Consider the following 23,900-nt stretch of genomic DNA (forward strand, 5'->3'; position numbering starts at 1 on the left):
TTGAAACTGTCTCTGATTCTATAGCAATACCGGACATTGTTACTTCATTTTAAAACTCTAATTTAAAAGTCCCAAAACTCTAAAAAAGTGAAAATGCCATTTAAAACACAATATGGTGTATAGCATATATCATCCTCCACTTCATGGCAGTTTTTACTGAATAAAAAAATACTGCTTGTGTATCCAAGCTTTTAAATAGTACTGTATGTCCACTCCCTGTCCACTTCCTGCCTACCAGGGTTAGCGTACCCTCCTCTTGTCCATACTAAACCCACAAACCCTCAGACCAACAACCTTCTGACCCCACTCTTCAACAAGGGGTTTTGCCGTGGATGTGAAAGAAAGACAAAATGAGCCGAAGGTTGGATGTCGTAATTAGCTCTCAAGTGCACAGAGTAGGAACACACACGCCAAATACAAACACACCGTCCCAGTCTCACGCTCAAGGCACTCCCCTCCTTCCTTCCTTCCTTCCCTCCATCATCCTTTTTCTCCTCTGAAGTCACACAAAGCCCAGTGGCTGGTAGGAGGTGGACGAAAAGCCAGTCAACATCCTAACGCCATCACTCAGAGGAGTAAGAAAATGTCAGGGAGTGTCCCGAAGGCACAATTAACATAGATGGACCTTCAAGGCTGCACTACCTGGACCTCATGTACTAATTTGCGGTTCTTTTTAGGTGAAATGCTTGGAGGTACCTTCTAGGTATTGCCCTTGTGACAAGTATGAAACCTATAAAAGTACAATTCTTGGCTTTCTTTTCTTCTGAGTTCAGCTTTGAGCTGTCGAGATGAAAGTAACTGCTGGAATCTAATCCAAAGTTATTTCGCTAAGCCACAAAACACAGTTTCAGAAAATAGACTCACTCCTCCCCAAAGCAGGGTTGGAGCAAAAGAAGCGCAATATCACAAACGGACACCAACCAGCTCATAAACGTTCCAAACAAAAACCAGAGCCAGAAAGCACAGTCATATATACAACAGCCAGCCTAAAATGGATGCAGTTCATTACACTTCAAAGTACATAACATTAACCATTCAGCTGCAAATGAACAAAAACAGGTTCTCTGCTTAAATAAGACAGCAACGAGTCCTGCAAGCACTTCATTTGCATTCAGAATGAGTATTTATATCGGTGCTGGAACACATTTCACAAGTCATAACAAGGCACAGACAAAAACAGATGCATACGTAGAGTACTTTGTCTTCATCTCCTCAGTAACACTTACAAAGACTCAGCTCAAGGCAGGCGGGAAGTGGGGTCAAAGACCCTTCCTTAAGGCCCTGACCTTTCCACTGACCTCAGACTGCAGAAGAGGTTAACACCTGCTACATTGTCAAACAGGGTAATCTAACCACCAGTAATGTCCACGTCACAAAAAAACCACACCCATATGATTATAAACTATTCATTATACTATTAAACCCACTATTTCCTTCTTAATTTCAGCCATCTTAACAATATAAACCAAGTCAATCTCCTCATAAATCCCACCCACTTCATCATAAACACTGCCCATATCATCTGACAGTTGGCCCCTTAGACTTTACCCTAAACATCAAAAGCCCACCCTTCTCGATGTAAACCACGCCCAGCATGTCCTATGTCTCACTCTTCTCCCATTTTATCCTCAGCTTGTAGCTCTTAATAAAATTCCACATATCACACAATGACCCCTTCATTGTAACCCCTAAACACCCATTTCAAAATAAATCCCACCCCTCATCATAAGAATCACCAGCAGTTTACCCAGAAAACCCACCCATCTACTCTTCAACATCACCAATCTCAAAATTAGTTTCACTAATCCCCTCATAAATCCTGTCTGTAAAACCCAGCCAGGTCAGTCACGTGAGAAAATCCATCCATTTTATCCCCAATATCACCAATTTCATTATTAAACATCCACCCGCTGCAGCAGAAAATCCACCCGATTTTAATATAAACCACACCCACCATCTCACTGGAAAGCCCAACCAACCAAAGACAGCCTAAATTCAACTGGTAACATAAACTCTGCTTACCTCACAGTGAGCCAGACCCAAACTAAAAATCTGTCCACATTTCTCATTAACTAATTAGCATAGAGCGTAATATCTGTTCCTCCCACCACATACTAAACCCCACCCACTCCATTCTAAACCATGCCTACTTATTCATAAACCCCACCATCTCATGCTCGCCCATCCCGTTCAAAGTGTAGTGTTTGGTCTAGTCTGTAAGTGATAGACCATGCATCTGGTGTGTGTGTGTGTGTGTGGTGGGTGGGGGGTGCGGGGGGGCGGTGAGGCATGGCGGGGGATGAGTGGGTGTAAAAAGTATGTGTATGTGTGTTTCCAATCGGGCTGTGTGTGCATGCGAGTGTGTGACTAATGGTGTTAGAAACATGAGTGTGTGAAATAGCTGTGACAACTTGTTTATGATTGTTAACTGTGTGTATGTGTGTGTGTGTGTGTGTGTGGGGGGGGGGGGGGGTACTGTACTTCAACTATACCCTGACAAGTTGGGTTTTGTTTGATTAGCCAGTGAGTGTTGATGAAAGCCTGGCACTCAAACAGAGTTTGATCAGCTGCACTGAGCTCTGACAAATTTCTGTCCACTTCCTGTCCGCAGAGCGACCTCATCACCTCAAAGGGTCCATCTGCTCACTGCGGCATGGCTTTTAATCCAGTATGAATCTTATTGCTGTTTCACAGCTGTTTCAAATGAAGACTCACAACAATACATCTGATATCAAGTGTAAGTGATAGAAATCCAGTATGAATCTGCAGTATGCTTGGTGTGTATTGTTGTGGAGTCTTGCAAATCCAGCATGAATCTGCCGTGTGCCCTGTTTCAACTCTCTGTTTCATGTAGAATTTTACAGTCTGGCAATGATAATTGTGGCCTGATTTTAATGCAGTGTGAATCTGCGGCCCGTGGCGGTTTTACACTCCGATGGTAATGATTGTGGAGTGATATTAATCCTGTACGAATATGTAATACTCTACATTTCAAGAGAACTAAAAACCGTAATTGTGATTTTAATCCAGTATGAATTTGCAGTGGATTTTGTTTGCACAGTCTGACAATTATAAGCAGTACATCCACACGGCTAACATTTTGAATAAATGTAAAAGGTAAATGTAAAAACTACTCATCTCCTGGATACAATGGTCAGTTAATTAAAAATAGTGAATGGGTTAATAGATAATAGAAATAATTATTAGTCCAGTCCTGACCCATGGATGATAAAGACCATCTCTGACACTGACAAAGTCAATGACTGCTCTTTAACACCACGTTTAATCAGGCAGATCGAGAGAGAGAAGGAGGGATAAAAAAGGGAGAGAAAGAGATGTAAAACGAGGGTCACTGAATGACTGACTGCGTTGTGTAATTATCCCTCGGTGTCTCTCGACCACTCTTTCACCTGTTATTCCTTCTCACTCTTTTTAAAGCATGCACCTACCTCACTCTATCTACCCCATCTTTCTCTCTTTATCACAAAATCTCCATATCCCTTTCTCTCTCTCTCTCTCTCTCTCTCTCTCTCTCTCTCTCTCTCTGAATGAGGTGTCTGTCTCTCTCTCACCTCTCTCTCTCTGACCTTGTGCTGTCAGCTGTTTTAATGAGGCTTAAAAGAACACGGTGACTGTGAGTGTGAGTGTGTGTGTGTGTGCCTGTGTGTGTGTGTGTGTGCGTTTTAAAACCTGGCTAGACACGTGTGCCCCTGTACTCGCTGGCCCAGAGGATGCTGGGATATTCACTCTGACCTGGCAATGATGTGGCATGTGTTACCAGCTCAATCAAACTGGCCAGCGGCTCAGCTCCACTCATTAACTCAGCATCCACACACACTCTCTCTCCCTCTCCTGTATGTGTGTGTGTGTGTTTGTTTGTTGGTCTTGTACATTTTAAAGGGAACAAAATGGCCTGACTTTGTCTGAAAAACAGAAGAAAATAAGAAAATAGCTCTGAGAGCATTGATGCTCCACAGAATGTATTTTTATTGTAATTATATAAGAACGTACCGCCATTTTTTCCCAAAGAAAAAAGCAACAAACAAACAAACAAATACAAAAACGTATTTCCACTTTATATCTCTACAGAATTTAAACATGACCGCTTCCCTTTATATTGTTTGGAAACTTACTGATTAACAGACCAACAGAAAAGGTCTCACTGCCAACTCATCACCTCCTTCACTTCCATGACTTCTGTCTCCTGCTGAGTGACGGGGTGTGGGTGAGTGTATGTGTGTTAGTGTGTGTAAATGCGTGTTTGTTATGTGTGCGTGTGTGCATGTGTGTTTGTGTCCCATGGTTTATGTAATAAGACACATGAGATGATAAGCCTGTGCAAATGAACACATCCGCTTGTGCACACGCTAATGGACCTGCAAAACAACACCGGTAACAAAATAACAAGAGAAATTATAAATGCAAAGCCTGCAGTCGTAGCTTCCCACTGGGGCCTTCGTTGGGAACCCAGTAAAAAAAAAAGTGATATTGTAGATTCTTCTGAAAACGTATTGAGATTAAGGGACAAATCAAAGACAAGTTAGTTTTTCTACAGTGTTTTATATGCTTTGGAATCACAAGACATTAGTCATGTTACACACAATCCCAACAAGGAGGCTCTCTCCATTCTTAGTTAAACATGCTGCCTACTGAGGTAACTTAATATGGAACATCAGACCCCAACATGTCCAAACTCCTGTCCATTTCTCTGCTCCTCCAGAACCAAACATGATTAATATCGCAACAGAAAAATGCAGAAGTGGAATCCATGCACTGAACTCTAACTAGAGCATCACAGCAGTCTCTGTTATAAGGCTGGATGTGGGCTGGAATGCTGACTACTTAGACAGCTGCCTATGTAGGCAGTGGGCAGCAAAGCAGCTCACTAGACACATTCATAGTGTCAGAAAATGCATAAGCAAGACTGTTAGAGGTTACTCAACAGCTCTACACAGTGTGAGTGTGTCACGATTAAAGCTGGTTGTTGGTACACTTCAAATGCCAAACCATCTAAAGGTCTGTAAGTTACCGAAAATAGCTAACACTTTACTCTAGGGTGGTGCTCATTGGTGTATGTCTTACACTTACATAGGTGTAATTTAACTGATAAAGCTACATAAACATCTGTACAGACCTATTTCAGTGATGGTCAGTGGTCACAACTAAGGCAGCTGGTTTAAAAAATGCAACCCATATAGAAGTGATTGTAGGTTTATGTTCTTTGTCACAAAATGCTTGGAAAGGTATCATCTAGTCTGATGAATAATGAACTACACTGATAGAAGAGCACTCACAGTCATAAAGAAGTCTCAAAAAATAAAAAAAATAAAATAAAAAGCAAAAAAAAAAAAAACAAACAAAAAAAAACTGCAATGATTTGTTCAGCTCATCAGACCAAGCAAACTCCAATGCCATTATGGGTCTTTTATTTTTGTACAGTCTTCCATTATGTATATGCTGCATTAGCCCTGCAGCTCTCAGCTTCTGAAACCTAACATGTGCGGTCTGATCGACTACATTTTGGGCAAAGGGGCTTTAAAAATAAAATAATAGCAACTGGAAGGGAATAGAACATATTTGATTGTACAGAACAGAGTGTTCTTACAGTTACTTTAAAAGGGACTTGAAATACCACTTAGCATCGTAGCACATTACTGCTACACTCCCACACAGAAACACACACACACACACACACACACACACACACACACACACACACACACACACACACACACACACACAACCTACACTTTTGTCTTCTGAATTTTGGATAGCGGTTTTTCTTCCAAAGTTCATCCACTAATTCCATCCTACTGAGCCCTCAGGGAGCTTAAATTGTTCTCTCTCTCTCTCTCTCTCTCTCTCTCTCTCTCTCTCTCTCTCTCTCTCTCTCTCTTTCTCTCTCTCACTTTCTCTCTCTCGCTCTCTCTCTCTCTTTCTCTCTGACTCGCTCTCTCTCTCGCACTGTGCGTCGGTGTGTTAGCTCTGAGCTATTCAAGTGGCCGCACTCTGTCTGATTCGACACTTTAGCAGCATGCTAATATTCTAATAGACACCCACCTCAGCCTCAGGAGGGGTTAACTGTCCTGTACCCACCCCACCTCTCTCCCTCTCTCTTTCTCTCCCTCTCCCTCTCTCTCTACTGGTGTGAAAGGATGGTAAAGGCAATTCCTGCTCTCTCTCCTCCCCCACTTCCTGCACTCAATTTTTTTGAATGCAGGACAGAGGGAGGGAATAGGAGGAGAAGAGACACTTGCGTTTCTGCACTCATTTAGAGGCTCTGTTGTTCCGGTAAAAACAAACTAATAGGGAATCATGCTGAGGTGGCACAGTGGTCAATGAAGATAGAGAGAGAGTGAGAGATCGAGAGAGAGGGAGAAAGAGCTAGCTGTATTTTCCCTCCATCCTGAGTTCTCAGACTTCTTTTTTCGTATATATTCTCTTTGATCATTTCAAACAAACTCCTTATTTGTGATTGAAACACTGAAACCCAGACTTCTTAAATATTTCAGTGTTTGTTCTCGTTATCTCAATGCTCTTTTGACAAGACTACAAATAAATATAGCCATGCCAATAAAGATAAGGAAAATAAAGAGACATAATCCTATAAAAGCAGAGAAAACCTCTACACAATCACATTCCAAACAAATTCAAAGGGAACAAAAATACCAGGTCATGTCACTGATCCAGGCTCCACCCATTGACTTCTATCAAAATGCTGACAACACAATGCCACCAGACGGCTCAACACACTCGGAGGAGAACACTAACGGCCCAGGTCCGTTATGGCAGCTAAGTAGTTAGCATTGTGCAGAGTGTTGGGTGAAGATAGCAGAGTCTAGCTTCCAGGCAAACGTTAACACTTCTTAAAACAACAAAAAAACATCTGGTCAATGCCAACAGTGACTTTTCACACGCAAACAAGAAAGGAATAATATCTCAAATGAACTGTGGTTTTTCGTTGTGTGTTACATTTTTCATTTGGTGGAACTGGGTTCTTTCCAATGATCCATAGAGTGTTTCAGACTTAGCAATAGGTGGTAAGTTGCTATAGAGGATTGGAGTGTGGGGTTTTTGACACTTTACACCCATTTATTTAAATCATGTTTTAAAGAGCAATTCCAACATTCAAAAAGTCGTCAAAAATGACTTTTAAAAAACTATATATATTTAAAAACAGGACAAGATAACGTGTTGATACACCCACACACCCAAGAAAGAGAAAGAGAGAGAGAGAGAATACAGAGGAAACTGAAAAAATAGAAGAAAATGGAAAGAAATGAAGAGAAAAATGGAAAAGACAGAAAGAAAGAAAAAAGATAAAAGAGAAAGAGGGAAAGACTAAGACACAGAGGTGTGTGTGTGTGTGTGTGTGTGAGAGAGAGAGAGAGAGAGAGAGAGAGAGAGAGAGAGAGAGAGAGAGAGAGAGAGAGAGAGAGAGAATACAGAGGAAACTGAAAAAATAGTAAAATCGGAACGACAGAGAGAGAGAGAAATATAAAGAGAGATATAGAAATAGAGATAGATAAGATACGGGGAAAGGAAGGAAAGGCAGGAGATGTGATCGATAGAGGATGTGGGGTTGGATTCGGAGTGAGGATGAGATGACAGTAAGAGGTGTATCAGGTTGATGTAGAATCCTCTGTGTTAGGGCATGAGTCTCTGTGTATGAAGTGTTAAGGTGGAGATGGCTATATTTATGTTGCTGTGCAAGCGTCTGGGATGTATATTGTGTCATCACCAGTGTAACACAACCTTGTACCTCCAAAATAGGCACCAAAAAAGCCTTCTCAGCATTAACAATCCTATATCATGGAAAAGTTTCTTTCAAATCCCTCCGCACACATCAAGAAGAGGAGCTGCAAAAACACTGAATGCATTATCTTAGTGATGTCATAAAACATGGCTCATGTATATACATCCAGCAGTTTTGCCGGCCCCCATTTACACCGATGTTATAAGGAGTGTTTGGGCCTGCAGTGGCCATTCTTAAAGGCACAGTAACCCAAAAGTTTATGGCCAGTGTTGGTGAACACGGTTTAGAATACCACGATATCAAACGGGTTGTTTGGAAGTAGCACATGAGCCTAAAGTGGCATATGTCGTTCAGAACTAATCATCGGACATCAGTACCTCGCTAACAATCACATCGCATGGCTGAATGCTATCAAATCCTCACAGAGACACTGATGAAGAGTAGAAGCTGTTTCTGCAGAGATGAGGTGTCCGTAAACTATTGGCCATGTAGCGAAAGAGAGAATGAGGAAGAGAGGAGAGGGAGGGAGACTAAGGAAGAAAGGGACAGAGAAAGGAGAAAGGAAGAAAGTGTGTGTGTGTGTGTGTGTGTGTGTGTGTGAGAGAGAGAGAGAGAGAGAGAGAGAAAGAGAAAGAGAGAGAGAGAGAGAAAGACAGAGCCAGCTATTTTCTGAGCTGAGAGAAGAGAAGAGGGAGAAAAGGATATCACATTTTTTGTATATGTGTGTGTGTGTGTGAGGGATACAAATGACTCCTCTTGTTTGTCTGGCATTGTTATCTGAAGCAATTTGCACAAGTCTGAGCCGTAGAATCTAAATGCTTATTTCATCACAACACCCACCACGCACACAACAATAATTTAGCGTCGATTTCTCCTCCGCCACACTCCTCCACTCCGATCCCCCTCTCTACCATCCCCCTCTATTGCCCTCCATCCCTCTGTCTCTCTTCTCTCTCACTCTCACTTTCTCTGTCCATGCAGCTACTCCATCCTCTTTCTTTCGGCAACAAATCTCTTTTCCCTCTTTTTCTTTTTTCCCAGCAGCTCCTCGCGATGCCTGTAATTTTCAGCTCTTTCTGTTCGTCCTCTTCTCTGTTCCATTCCTCTCTCGTCCTCCCTCTCTTTTCCCTATCCCTTGCTCATGAGCTCAGACCCAGTCTGCTTCCTCTCGTTCTTTTCTATCTTCATTTTCAAACAGAAACCCCTTCTTCAACCATTTTCTCAGTCTCTTTTCTCTGATCTCTCTCTCTCTCTCTCTCTCTCTCACAAACACACACACACACACACACAAACACACACACACACATACAGAGAGAGAGAGAGAGAGAGAGAGAGAGAGAGAGAGAGAGAGAGAGATATGAATAATCAACATCCTCACAAAGGGACCCCTGGATAAGGTAAGTTAGTTGTACACACATAAGCTCTATAATCTCCACGGTAACACATAAAATTAAATAAGCCCCCCCCCCCCCTACACACACACATTCAGACTTCCAAACACCGAACTTCATTTACAGTTTATATGAGTTATCTTCTATATGTCCCTCACTTTTTCTCTTTTGCCGTGATGTCACAGATGATGAGGAGGCTCTTGGTCTGTCTAGAAAAATACATACAACACCTCACTGAAGGTCAAAATGGTCTGGAGAGTGGTTGGGACACACACACACACACACACACACACACACACACACACACACACACACACACACACACAGATTGAGAGAGAACGTGAAATAAGAGGAGGCTAGTTTTGTTCCAATCAAGTTAATGTTCCACTTTAAAAGATGAAGAGTAAAACTGTCTCTTTTCTCTCCCTCTCTCTCAATTCAATTCCCCCTCTTTACCCCACCTCTCCGTGTCTCCGTGCTTTGTTGGAGTGAATGGTGAGATAGTGATTGGTGGCAGATGTAAAAACAGATGAACTAATAAACACAGAACGTTACAAATAACAGTCGTAAACCAAAGAAGACCTCTACTTCTTCCCTATCGACATATGGCATTGTTATTATGATGTATGTTTGTGTGTGTGTGTGTGTGTGTGTGTGTGTGTGTTTAAGCTGGATGTAATCTATAGCATTGCTCTGAATCATGAGCATCTCAAATCCTTCATTTTCTCCTCTCCTCAGGTGAGAGAGCACAGAGAGAGAGAGAGCAGAGAGAGAGAGAGAGAGAGAGAGAGAGAGAGGTAAAGATGTGAAATAGAGAAAGGTGTTTGACAGGGTGAAAAAGGAACAACAAGACAGAGGAAGTGCTAGAAAAGCGACATAAATGAAGACAGAGAGATGAAGGGATAAACAAAGTGACAAACTTAGTACTGGAGTGAATAAAAGCAAAACAGATATAACGTAGATAAAAGTTAAAGAGCCAGAACAGCAATAAAGAAAGAGACAGAGAGAGAGAACAAATGGAGACAGAGGGAAGAGTAGAAGAAAAATAAGGTTAAAATAAATATAATGAGGGCAAACAGTGATATAAGCTGAGAGAAAGGGAAGAGAAAGGGAAGAGAAAAAGGAGGCAGAGCGAATAGACAGGATAGAGAAAGAAATAAAGGAAGGGAAAAGAGTGAAAAAAGGAGAAATAGAAATAGACAATTCAGAAAGAAAGAAGCAAAGACACCAAGAAAGAAAGAAGAAAGAGGGAGAGAAGGAGCTGAGCTGTGTATGAATGTATTTACAGTCAGTGACATTGGAGTGAAGTGTGCTGCTGCTGAGCAGTCAATAAAGTGACTCCAGTGTCAGAGAGTGTGGTGTGGACACAGAGGAACAAAACAGCAGTGCCACGTCAAACTGGAGAGGGGAACGAGTGGAAAACACACTCACACACACAGAGAGAGCACACTGCTCTTTAAAGCTGCATGCAAGCGCACATGAAATGAACTCTGATCAGATTACTTTAATCGAATGACCTGCAAACTCAATTTAGGCCATAATCAGACACACCATCCTTCTAGGGGTGCTCCTGTGTGTGTGTGTCAGTGTCTGTTAAAGTGTTTAAACCTGCTTTGTGTGTTCTGGCACCTGGGTTTGAACCCTGCAGTAAACCAAAACGACCTACACAAATCTGCACAAATCTCTCTGTCTGACCTCTCTCTCTCTCTTTCTCTCTCTCACACACACACTCACACACACACATGAACACACACACACACACACCCCTTTAAACTCCAAAATCAAACACACGTGAGGTAGGTCAGCTGTGTGTGTGTGTGTGAGTGAGTGTGTGTGTGGGGGGGGGGGATTTGAAGTGGATTTAAAAAACACCTGCACAGTGTTATAGTGTTAGTTTGAGAGCAGCTGTTCTTCAGCTTTTCAGCACAAACACACTCCTTCTTCAGCGACTACCGTTATATGAGTTTTCCACTGATCTGCACTCCTGCAGCTAACTGCTGTTATGTCTAACCCTAACCCAATGCTGACCTCAGCCACAGAGACCAGAAGGAAAAAGTGAAAGCAGCATTCGGTTCAGAGAAGTACAAAGAAAAGTGTGATGTGCTGAACTGATGTGATAGATAGGTGTACCTCATTTCCACATGAATGCAGTGTGGGCTTGGGTGTGATGGCAAAAATAAACCAAAAAAAAAGAATAAAGACTTCATGTGGACACATTTCAAACAAATGCGACTACTTTGTATGTGCATCTTTTTTGTTTGTGGTTCCTATCCTTTAAAAAACCTAAAGAAAGTGAAATACATTATAAACACACACACACACTCACACACACACACACACACACACACACACTCACACACACACACTCCAACACACTGTGACCCCGCCAAAGTCTCTCATGAATATGTGTATCATTCTGCAGCGTTTAAAAAGCTCACTTTAACAGGAAATGACCCGTATTCAGCTCTAAACTAATTCCTCCAGCCGAGCCCTTAAAAAAAATCCACCCTGGTTATGAATAAATTCGCGCCAATTTGCCAACCCCCTCACCTGCAGAGAATCTCTCTCTCTCTCTCTCACACACACACACACACACATGCACAGACCTCCAACGGAATTAAATTGTCCCTTCCATTACGTGTCTAAATTGACGACGACTGCTCTGTAATGCAGATGATTCATTAGCTGCTGTCGCTAATGCTAATCAGCTCAATGCTGAGCCCTGGACTTACACTGCTGAGGTGTGCTGAGGTTCAGTTTTCATGATCAACAATACCAGAGCTCATCAGATTTTTCCTTATTTGTTTGCTGCTATTTTTAATTCTCTTAAGGCAGTATTAAGCCTTCTACATCCCCCATGCTACCTCTCCATTACTGCTCATTAAGACTGTTAAAATACAAATTACATATTCAATCATTCAAGGCGATCAAATATCTGTGGACAGTGCTCACTGCCAAAGCATTACTCTAGGTACACCGGTTTTGGATTTTGTTGTTATTTATTTATTTATTTATTTTTTGGAGAGAAAATGATGGCGTTCAGCCCTGAGAGCTTCAGTGTGGTGAAGTACTGGTGTTGTGTGATTAGCTCAGAGTCACAAACACCACTCCAACTCCTCCTAAAAGAACCTGATGGAGCTCAGTCTCTGCAAACACAGTCCCACAGCTCCACAGCCCTCTCTAGCTCATGATTGGAATGGGGCATGGTTACCGTGTAGGCTCATGTGTGTCTGCTCCATACTGTCCCATGTTTTGTCAAGCTTTTTATGAAGGGTATACAAGCTACATGTGCACGTGTCCACAATGACTGCACATCGTAGCCGCCAAATTCACTCATAAGGGGCATACAGTGTAGATTATGCTAGCTAACATCGATGGCTAAGCTGCAGTGGTCAAACTTAATGTATTAATGTACTGGATGAACTAAAGCACAGTGTCTTTCATGTGAAGCACAGTCTAGTACCCAATGTGAAGCAGTTCTTAAACATGCTAAAAGTATGTGAGTAAACGAGATACAAGGCGGTTCCATGGAGTGCTTTGCATCTTAAAAAACAAAATAAACAATATAATAAAAACATGGAAAAACAAGGTTTTATTGTTTTTATAAAGATATTTCTCCCATTTCTAACTACAAAACACTCCCAAACAAAGATGCTGTAATTATGGTTTTTGAAGTATTGAAAATATGGTACCATTCAGAACGATTTTAAAACTGTCATTATAAAATTACCCTCTGGTGTAATCACCCAAATACAAATCACAGTCCCCTTACCATAAGAACACCAAGAAAAGATTTCTTTTTCCATTTCATAAAAAAAAATCAATAAATAAATAAAAAAACAAAAAAATTGCTGTAAATCTCCGGAATAAATCACTATAATCAGTGAAGTTCACTGGGGTTTGAACGGATCGCCTTGTTCTGCTAGCAAGGTTTCCGAGCTTGGAAAATGAGTCATCTTGTATTTACAAGAACATTACAGCAGATAGGGACAGAGTGCACAGCCAAGAACAATTACATCCGCACACATATGAAAGAATAATGCGGTAATCAAAGCCAAACAACTTCTGCAAAGATATGAAATGAATCCTCATGAATGCATTAATCAAATCCTTCATTCATTTTCTGCAGACATGTGCTAAGCCCTGCTTCCTCGCTAACATTGTGTAATAACTTTATAAGGTTTGTTATCGTGTTATTTATTTGTACGACCAATAGGGATGCTTCAAAATTACTTGGATTCAAATCTTTTTAAATTGACTTCCATTGAAAGTTAAGAAGCTTTTATTTTGCTTCTGTATCGTTACTATTTTGTGAGATACGTGTTTTTAATTGGACAGGGTGGCCATGTTTACAGAATCTCAGATAGATGCAGGGCGCTTGGTGTCAGTGTGATTTTTAAAATAATGATAAGGCGATATGTCAATCCTGGGTGAGGTTTGTGCTCATCTATCAATGTTTTGACTCCTTGATTAAAATGTGAATTTGGAATAATGGGTTTTATAAAAACATATCACGATACAAAGATCTGAAGAGATTCTTGAGCTTACTCCTGTATCACAGCAGTTATCTGGGTAAGTGCAAGACCAGTCAGGCTCCTCTGTCTCTTTATCTGATCTAACATTACAGCACATCTGTCTCACATCTGTGGAACATACTTTCATTGAAGGATGTATGACATGGGATGTATAAATGTGCTGTTTGTTCTAAGTAAAGCACTGAAATATATTTATAAATAATAAATAAAATATGTGCTACATGAAAGGGACCTACTTAGATTAATGGTTGATTAATTATGATAAATTAAATTATTGGTTTAAAAATGTGGCATTCATTTATTCATTCATATCTGTAACCATTTCATCCTGATGAGGATTTTGAGGGGGTCTGGAGCTTACAGAGCACTTCATTAACAAGGAGAAATTCATTTATTCATTCATTGTCTGTAACCGCTTATCCAATTCAAGGTTGCGGTGGGTCCAGAGCCTACCTGGAATCATTGGGCGCGAGGCAGGAACACACCCTGGAGGGGGCGCCAGTCTTTCACAGGGCGACGCATACATGCACTCACACACTCACCTACGGACACTTTTGAGTCGCCAATCCACCTACCAACATGAATTTCTGGACCGTGGCAATAAAACGAAGCACCCGGAGGAAACCCATGTGAACACAGGGAGAACACACCAAACTCCTCACAGACACACAGTCCTCACAGTCACCCGAAGCAGGACTTGAACCCACAACCTCCAGGTCCCTGGAGGTTCATCACAAAACACAAACACACTTATCCAGTTGATCACATCCATTTCACACACTCACTCAGGAAACACCAACTAATGTCCACTGCCTGTAAACTGTAAAATTATTCACTCTGTGCTGTTCCATAAGACGCAGTGTAGCATCTTATGTTGGACCCTCACCCCCACCCCCTCGACTGGATGATTTCTCAATCCTCCTGTATATAAAAGTCTCTGTTGGATGTACTGTGCTTCAATTTGGGTCCAAAAGGCCCCAAGGGGTGTAAGAAATGAAAAGCGCTGACCAGGGACCGTCCCCATTGTGTCCGTCTCCCGAGGTCAATCCTCTAACTATAAATATCAACCCGATGGAACAGAAGCATTATGGGTTGTCGATGGGGGGACAGGGGGAAACGGGAGGGTGTGAGCCGTCTTTGTGAGTGGAAGCACTTCTACGCTGACTTCTGACCTCCTTGAGTGCGGCCAATTATTCATATGGTCGCGACCTCTGGGAAAGCCTGCTGTCAGCGTGACCTTTGGTTATTTTCAGCCCTTGAAAAAAAGGAAGTGGACAAGAAGCCATCAATATCAGAAGTGATAGCAGTCTGCTATGTCCCTGAAACTCACTTAGACACGATGCTTGAAATGCACTGCCCGAACACTGGTTGGCAAACAGGACACACCACAATGTCAGTGTCACTGCTGTTCTGAGAATGGTCCATCCCCAAATAACATCTGGACCACAGTGAACCTGTGGTCCAGAACTGCCCGGTGATGAATGGACTAGAGGGGGGCTGATAGATTGGGTGCAAACACTTGGGCTACAGTCTGTAACTGGAGTCTAATACAGTGAATCTATAAGGTCAGTGGAGCTTATTAAGTGTCCAGGATGTAGAGGTTCAAGGTAGATATCTCATCTTAAAGATGGCCAACTTATATAGGGTCCACCCATTGTGTGTGTGTGTGTTTGTGTCTTAAGCATATACAGCTTATAATATCGCTACAGCCGACCATGACGTGAAAGTAACGCTTTGGAACAGCTTCAAATTAGTTTAAAGCAAAACTAGGTGGTACATTTACCTTAGAATCACAGCTTTAAAGTCATAGTAATGCTACACTTACCTGTAAAATCGAGAATAGAGTCTCTGGGTTGCTACTCTAAAGCTAAAGCACTGTAGAAACTACACTATGTAACTTTGGGAAGCGGATAGGAAACCAACACCGCTTTTGTTTTCATTACAGTGCTATAAAAGTGATTTACACTCATCAACAGTAGAGGGAGCCCAAGAGCAAAATACCAAATCTTACTTAGTGTGGCTTTAATGTTACCATGCCAAACATCAGTATGGGCTACACTGGTAACAAAGCCTTCAGGCACTGAGCCGTGGAGCAGTGGAACTGCATTCTCTTAAAAGATGGAACCTCTTCCAACACCTATGCGATGAGCTGGAGGGACAGTTGAACTGAATGCCATCAAATCCTCACAGAAATCTTCCAGTAGCTCATATCAAGCTTCTCAGGTGAGAATAAATGTGTAAATACAGCCTACTGTGGTCCAGATCCTTACAGGTCACAAGGTAGCAGCTCATTTGCATACTGTGGACTTCTTATTTAGTGATGCTTATACGCGCAAAGGCCAGTACTACAACAAGGAAAATATAAATGAAACACTGTGCCATGCTTGATAGTAGTAAGATATTTTCTGTAGTAGTAGTAGTAGTAGTAGTCGTAGGATAATGGCAAAACATTGGCCAGAAAGTAAGGCATTACTAGGCCATTAGTGTCCTGAGAGAATAGCACTGTCCAGTGTTCTTTCTGAACGGACTGAAAGCCTGTTGCTGGACGTGTAGTGCACTCGTTAGAGAGCAGTTTGGCGCTGTGATGTGAGCTGACACCAGCTTGGCTCGGAGAACGCCGGAGGCTTTACTCATTACTCCGTTAACTATGCCAATGTGTGAGCATGTGAGTAAGTGTGTGTGAGTGGGTGAGTGTATGTGTGTGTGTATTAGCGTGTGCGTGTGGCAGGCAGTTTCTATGAAATTCCCAACACCTGGTGATGCAGTTGGCCAAGCACCAGCATCCTGCCAATGAGGCCAGTCCTTCAACAGTCCACACCTCTACGCACAAGCGCATGCATCATACACACGGTTCCCTGGACACATCGATGGTTAGAGTGTGTGTTAGTGTGTGTGAGTAGGAGGTGGCGTTCTTAAGGCCACTGGCCAGATTAAGGAGTAAAAAAAAAAGGGTAAGAATAAATAGAAAATAGAGTGGTGCCGAGCAGTGAAAGGCTGCAGACTGAACGCCCACAGCACTTCTCAATTACTGTTATTGAAAACAGCGTTAATATGGGTCTACTCCTTTGGCAAGCCAAGGCTACTCCATGAAACGCAGCAGTACACAACGATGCAACTTCTTTGTGGGTGTGTGTATACGTGTGTATGTGTGTGAGGGTGCGCATCAGTGAGTAGCTGGTGTCATGTGGTTCGGACGGAGCTGCAGGCAATTGCTTTGTGTGTCTGAAGGTTTATGAACTTATCAAGAGGGTCCGAGGGCATGTGGCACTCAAGGGAGGCTAGAGGGGGATTCAGCTTTCCTTTTGACTGTGTGTGTGTGTGTGTGTGTGTGTGTGTGTGTATGAGAGAGAGAGAGAGAGAGAGAGAGAGAGAGAGAGAGAGAGAGAGAGTAGTGGGGGAGAATTGTAAAGTAAATCCTGGGCTCCAGACCGAGTCCTTCTCATATCAAAGCCGCAGGCATCGTGTGAAACATATATGAATATTGCTTTAAAAAAATAAATAAATAGAAAAGCAAACAAACCCAACAAATTCCGAAACTAAAACACCACACACAACACATATTTTTAAGTCTCTCTCTGGTTTAATTTATGAATAATAAAATAAATCTCACTTCAAACAAGTGAGTAGAATGTGACCGTAATATCAAATGCTGTTCCGTTTACGCTGATGCTCTCTCTCTCTCTCTCTCTCTCTGTCTGACACACAGATACACGCAGAAAAACAAACACACCCTTCCTTTGAACTTTCTTTCTTCCTTTCTTTACCCACTAACTTACACACATACATGTTTTCATGCATTGTGGGGACATTACCTAGCTTTCCACACTGTAAAAAATGTCTGTGAATTTTACAGTGGAAAACTGTAAAACCATGACAGTAAATGACTGTAAACTCTAAAAAGGTTGAAAACAGTTTCTGTAGCAGTGAAATACCGTAAATACTTTTATCAGCTAAAATACAAATTTTTTACATCTTTTTACTGTAAAATATACATTATTTCACTGTTAAACGCACAAACAATTGGGGACGGTACAAGTGTCCATAGACTGGGAGGAGCTGAGACTCATTAGGGAGCTCCCAGTATGCTTTGCTTCTCCATATTTTCTGTGAGTTTCTTTGTTTTTTTTCTGTCTTTGAGACTTACTGATTTTGGGCTGCATTGGGGTGATCACTGTGTGTGTGTGTGTTTCTGTGCATGTTATGTCGAGACGTGTGTTGGTCAGGAAAGTTCACTATCACCCTGTGTTCCGCGTGTGGCATGTATTTTATGTAAATACCATGTTTTTTAAAGTGTATATCTGTTTTTTTTAACAGTATTGTAAACAAAACAGTCCTTAAATGTAAAATTTATGATTGCCAAAAATGTGAGCGTATTACGGTGAAATTCTGGCAACCACAGCTGCCAGTATTTTACTGGAAATTTTAAGGATTTTTTTTTACGGACTTGCCCTAACCTTAACCTTATCTACTACTATCCTAACCCTAACCCTTACCCTAGCCCCAACCCTTAGCCTATAACCTCACAGTAAATTTAAAACACTACTGTAATAATATACGTGGTTGAGACTTGGACACTACAACACACAACATTAAGAACAGTTTGGTCCCCAAACCGTGATAAATCTCTGCACTACACACTCACACACACACAGGGTCACTGGGGTGAGGTTTGTGATGAACTCATTTGTTTACCTAGCTGTAGATCCCTCTGGACGGTGAGAGTAAACTCAAATGACATAATGCAGAGACAGGTTTAGAGACACCTTCTCTTCCAGTGTTTCGTCTAAAATGAAGTGTACTAACACACTCTTTGTTAATAGCCTTTATTCATCTGGGAAGGCTTTTAGACTCTATGTTGAAAAATGGCTGTGAGGATCGGACTGTAATCAGACTTGAGAACATTAATAAGGTCAGGTGTTGATGTTGGATGATGTGTTCTGGATGACAAACACCACTCCAACTCATCCCAGAAGTGTTTAATGGTGCTCCATCACTACACAGCTCCAGGGCCTGATGTTATTATGGGGAAATTATGCACCACTGTCACTGTAGTGGTACCCTCGAGGACATATGTTCAGTACTTTTAGTTTGGGAACATACGTTGTGTTGATTACGTACACCCAATTTCATCTCCAGGACTTATATTATGTCCTTTTATTTCACACAGTTGTGTAATGGAGGCTTATAAATATTAACCTCTCCTCCTGGAGAATAGAATGTAATGTACCTTTAAGGAACACAACCTCTTTAAAGGTACATTTACGCTGTTTGGAGTTTTAGTGACAATAATGTACCTCCACTGTACCTTTTTCCTGGGAGTGAACATCTGGCATTGAGCAATGTGACCCAAAGCATCATGTTTTATAGGCAGTGGCTTGCAGCAAACCAAACACCTATATTTGAAAAAAAATGGCAGCAACACATTTAAGCAAGGTGTTCCCAATCTATGACTTTGCCGACTCCGGTGCACATGGCACAGCTGTAATAGGGCACTGCTGATTAAGGCTCTAACTAATGCATTATAATGGATAATGCAGATAAAGAGCACAAAGGGACGGGGCTAGGGTCTGTTCCGCACACATGCCCCAGAGCAGAAAGAATCCGCGAGCACACCTGCCAATGTGAGAGTGCCAGACAGTGACGGGTTTCAGACATGAAAGATAGAGACACAAAGACGAGGGAGAGAGAGAGAGAGACAGACAGACAGGGAGAGAAAGAGAGAGAGAGAGAGAGAGAGAAAGGGAGAGCGCACAGGTGTAGAGAAAAGCTCGAAGGACGAGAGGTGTGGGCAGGTAACAAAAAAAGTAATAAATAAATAATTACCAAAAAGGCTTGAAAGTAGGAGACAGGAGAGCGGGATCGAGTCTGGGGGATGATGAAAACACCACAAGGAATAAGACGGTGGCACAAGAGAGTAAGAGGGAGATGCGGGACTAAGGCGAGTAAAAGACAAAGAACGTGAGGGAGGGAGAGAGGGTAAAGAGAAATGGGAAAGAGAGGTGGGGAGAAAGAGGGTAAGAGAGAAAAAGAACGGAGAGAGAGAGAGAGAGAGAGAGAGAGAGAGAGAGAGAGAACCCACAGGAGCAGATGAGGTCATCTTTATTAATAACACCAATAACATCAGGCAGGCTCAGCATGCACACGCTGGTGTGTGACCTGCTGTGTGTGTTTGTGTGTGTGCGTGTGTGTGTGTAAGGACATGCTGCCCCTGTTTTCACTCCGGCAGGGCCGATCTGACAGAGACCAACGATGCAGAGAGGAAGGTACAGAGAGAAAGAGAGAGAGAGAGAGAGAGAGAGAGAGAGAGAGAGAGGGTCTAGGACAGTGGTTTGCAAGAGTATACCAGTGTGTGTGTGTGTGTGTGTGTGTGTGTGTGTTTGTCAGGTTAGTAAAAGCACATTTGTACAACCAGACAGGAACAAAAACTGACCACAATATCAACACAACAGAAGAATAACACACACACACAAACACACACACACATACATACACACACACACACACACACACAAACAAACAGAGGCACATAAGCACTACCACCAGAGTTGCTCCACACATATGACCCAGGCTGGGGCTAGGGGCTACAAATTAATATCAATCCCACTAATGTAATTACTTTTATTACTGTAATATACAACACAAAGTAGCGCGTCCTATTTCAGCTCCATGTCTTATACTCAGCTTTTATAACAATGAAATTGTAGCTTTTTATTGTATTATTTGTTAATCTAGTGGTCTAATCTCCACTGAAAAGCTCTGGAGCAGCTACACATGAGCTGAAGCGCACCCTGCTCAATGCCATGCAAAACCCCCTAGCACTGTTTGTCTCTGTCGCTATTGTCCCACCACCCTCAGACACGGTTACACATCTATGATCATGAATCCTGTTACTGTTTTCACTGCCGTCATGGAACCGGGCTTGGCTTCGAGTCTGTGTTATCTGTACAGTGTACAGGCGACGTAAAGGGCAGCTGATGTTTTAGAGCAGTGGGTGTTTCGTTCTTCAAAAGATGCAGTCGCGTGCTTTTTTCTTCTGACAGCGACAATATGCAAATTATTACCCAGGCAGAGACTGCAAGCTGCTCAGCGTCTTTAAAGTGAATGATGTCACTGCTGCTTTTGTGGAAAGCCTGCGGATATTAAATAGAAGGGATAATGTCTCCAGCACATTCGCAGTAAAGCATCCGGGTGAATAGGACCGTGGAAGTGTGTGTGTGTGACAGGATGATGTGTCAGAGTGCAATGATGTCAATGCCTTATACGTATCAGAGTGACGGCTAAACTGGAGCTTAGTCTGAGTCACAGGGTTGTGTATCATTATCACACACCGCACACACATACACACACCGTATATAAATATACAGCTTATACAGCTAATACTTTCAGCACATGTTTCCACATCCGTACACACACTGATACACGCACATTGGTCAGCCCCAACAGTACAAGCGAATTGCCCTGGTTATGTCATTACAATGGCACCTGCGGAGAGGTGGAATATATTAGGCGGCAAGTGAACGTTTGACGGGAAAACAGCCAGGTGTAATGATCTGAGTGACTTTGACAAGGGGGTAATTGTTTTGGTCAGAGAGTCTCCAAAACATCAGGTGTTGAAGGGTGTCTCCTGTTTGCAGTGGTTAGTTCCTGCCAAAAGTGGTCAGAGCAAGTACAGAAAAGCAAGCAAAGAGCGACAGTTTTATAGGCACCTCACTAGACTTCCATTCAAAATCTCACAAATGTTATGTGTGACAAAGAACTTTCAGCAGAAAAAAATGAGAAGTTGTGATTCCATTTGGGCTGTTGATCAATAAAAACCAACCAACAAACAAAAAAACAATATGCTATCTTGATTAATCGAGATAAACAGCATTACCCCTTTTTAAGACGGAAGCTTTTAAGAATGGATATTCAATTGTAAAAGGAATAATCAATGTAGGATCAACTGAATTATAATTATATTAGTAGTGTTTATTGATTGAAACATTCATTCATTCATTCATTCATTATCTGTAACCGTTTATCCAGTTCAGGGTCGCGGTGGGTCCAGAGCCTACCTGGAATCACTGGGCGCAAGGCGGAAATACACCCTGGAGGGGGCGCCAGTCCTTCACAGGGCGACACAGACACTCACTCACACACCCACACCTACGGACAATTTTGAGTGTGGACTGTGGGAGGAAACTGGAGCATCCGGAGGAAACCCATGCGGACACGGGGAGAACACACCAACTCCTTTGATTGAAACATTTAATAATAATAAAGTTAATGTGCTTGCTCTTTCTTTTGGGACAGGAGATATACAAGTGAAATGTGAAATTCGTGATAAACTGGCAACAGGAAAACATTATTTTTTACTTTTTTATAACATCTCAGGGCGGCACGGTTGCGCAGCAGGTAGTGTCGCAGTCATACAGCTCCAGGGACCTGGAGGTTGTGGGTTCGATTCCCACTCTGGGTGACTGTTTGTGAGGAGTTGGTGTGTTCTCCCTGTGTTCGCGTGGATTTCCTCCGGGTGCTCCGGATTCCTCCCACAGTCCAAAAACACACGTTGGTAGGTGGATTGGCGACTCAAAAGTGTCCATAGGTGTGAGTGAATGGGGGTGTGTGTGTGTGTCTGTGTTGCCCTGTGAAGGACTGGTGCCCCCTCCAGGGTGTATTTGATTCCAATGAGTCCAGGTAGGCTCTGGACCCACCGCGTCCCTGAATTGGATAAGTGGTTACAGATAATGAATGAATGAATAATATCTCAGTGTATTTCTGATGATTTTAATTAGAATCTCTTCATTTGCTGAGTATAACTTTCAGGGAGATCTTTTAGATCTTTTAGTTTTGATGATGATAGTACAGTATTGAACATGATCTCTGCATGTGTGTCTGGTGAACCTGTGTGTGTGTGTGTGTGTGCATGTGTATGTGTGTGAGAGATAGAGATAGAGAGAGAGAGAGAGAGAGAGAGAGAGAGAGAGAGAGAGAGCAAGAGAGAGAGAGAGAGAGAGAGAGAGAGAGAAGTGTCAGAGTGCAAAATAGTTAAGTTTAATAAATCCAATATCAAAAGAAGTAATCTACATTCTGAACTCAACAGTAGTAACGCTGTGTTTAGATAAAACCACTAATACGTCACTAAACTCAGTAAAAAGTGTGAATTATGTGTGTTATTATGTGTGTGTTAACCTGTTAATTATCCCTAGACTCCATCCAGTTATGTGAATAATCTTTAGACGACATATGCTCCGGTGCTCAGAGGCCACATGGAAACAGATGAGATGGAGAGATCTGAGTGGGTGTTTGCTTGAATCGGAATCATTTTCACAGCCTTTTGTAATCTCTTTATAGCCGTGATGCAGTTCAGAGGCACTGAGCAGGACGAGCACTCGGGCGGAAACCTCCTCGCCACCTCAATGACATCCACCATGAACCTGGGAGCACAAAAGCACCAGACAGCTGTGAGAATCCGTAAAAGAAACCGCAAATGCACTTTTCAGACCAGCTTTTGAGGCTGCATTTCAGAACATTGAAGCAACCTGAAAAGTTGTGTCTTGGTCAGAGCAGACGTATAGGGCCAGTCTGGCCAACGGTACCCTGCCCTCTCAGAACGTGTCAGATCCAGCAAAGCCAGCATGCGAGTGCGATAAAGACACACACACTACACACACTTTATATCAAAAAGTTTGGTTAATTACTTATTTCCAGGCTTCGGTGTTGTTTCTATCATATACTTGTTTCTAATGTTATGGCAAGAAAGTGTATAAATGCTGTGGTTTCTAACTGTTGCACAATTATGGTTCTTCAAGGGTTTTTAGCAAAGAAAATGAATCTATATAGAACCCTGAGCACAGACCGTTCTATATGGCACCAATAAGGGTTCCTCTGTTGTTAGGAGGTTAACATTAAAGCAGTAGAGGAACCATTTTTGGTGCCGTATAGAACCATTTTCTAAAAGCTGCTATATAGAACCATGTATAGCATGTTCTCCATCAACCTGAAGAACCCTTTCTTGATGCAAGGGTTCAGGGTTCTATACAGAACCATTTTCTTTGCTAAAGAACCCTTGAGGAACCCTCATTTTTAATTGTGCACTATAGTCTCCACATGAAGGGTCCTCTCTCCACTGCTGAGAGCAGCTACACTGGGCACAAAAGCATCAGAACTGGACCAAGCAGCAATGTCAGAAGGCGGTCTGGTCTGATGACGGTAGAAGACATGTCCCCACTGTGTGTT

General features: G+C 42.3%; 1 protein-coding gene across 2 annotated transcripts in view; it reads right to left on the reverse strand.

Moving 5' to 3' along the window:
- Nucleotides 1–23,900, reverse strand: part of LOC136679662 (semaphorin-4C-like) — an 85,017-nt gene that overhangs the window by 42,845 nt on the left and 18,272 nt on the right. The window contains exon 1 of one of the 2 annotated variants that reach the window (XM_066658311.1): nt 22,854–22,926. The exons of the other annotated variant lie outside the window; for it this stretch is intronic. The gene's annotated coding sequence lies outside the window, so the exon portion shown is untranslated. Of the gene's footprint in view, nt 1–22,853; nt 22,927–23,900 lie in introns of those variants that run through there. 2 annotated transcript variants of the gene reach the window in all.

Source organism: Hoplias malabaricus, chromosome Y (assembly GCF_029633855.1).
Source record: "Hoplias malabaricus isolate fHopMal1 chromosome Y, fHopMal1.hap1, whole genome shotgun sequence".
Classification (NCBI taxonomy): domain Eukaryota; kingdom Metazoa; phylum Chordata; class Actinopteri; order Characiformes; family Erythrinidae; genus Hoplias; species Hoplias malabaricus.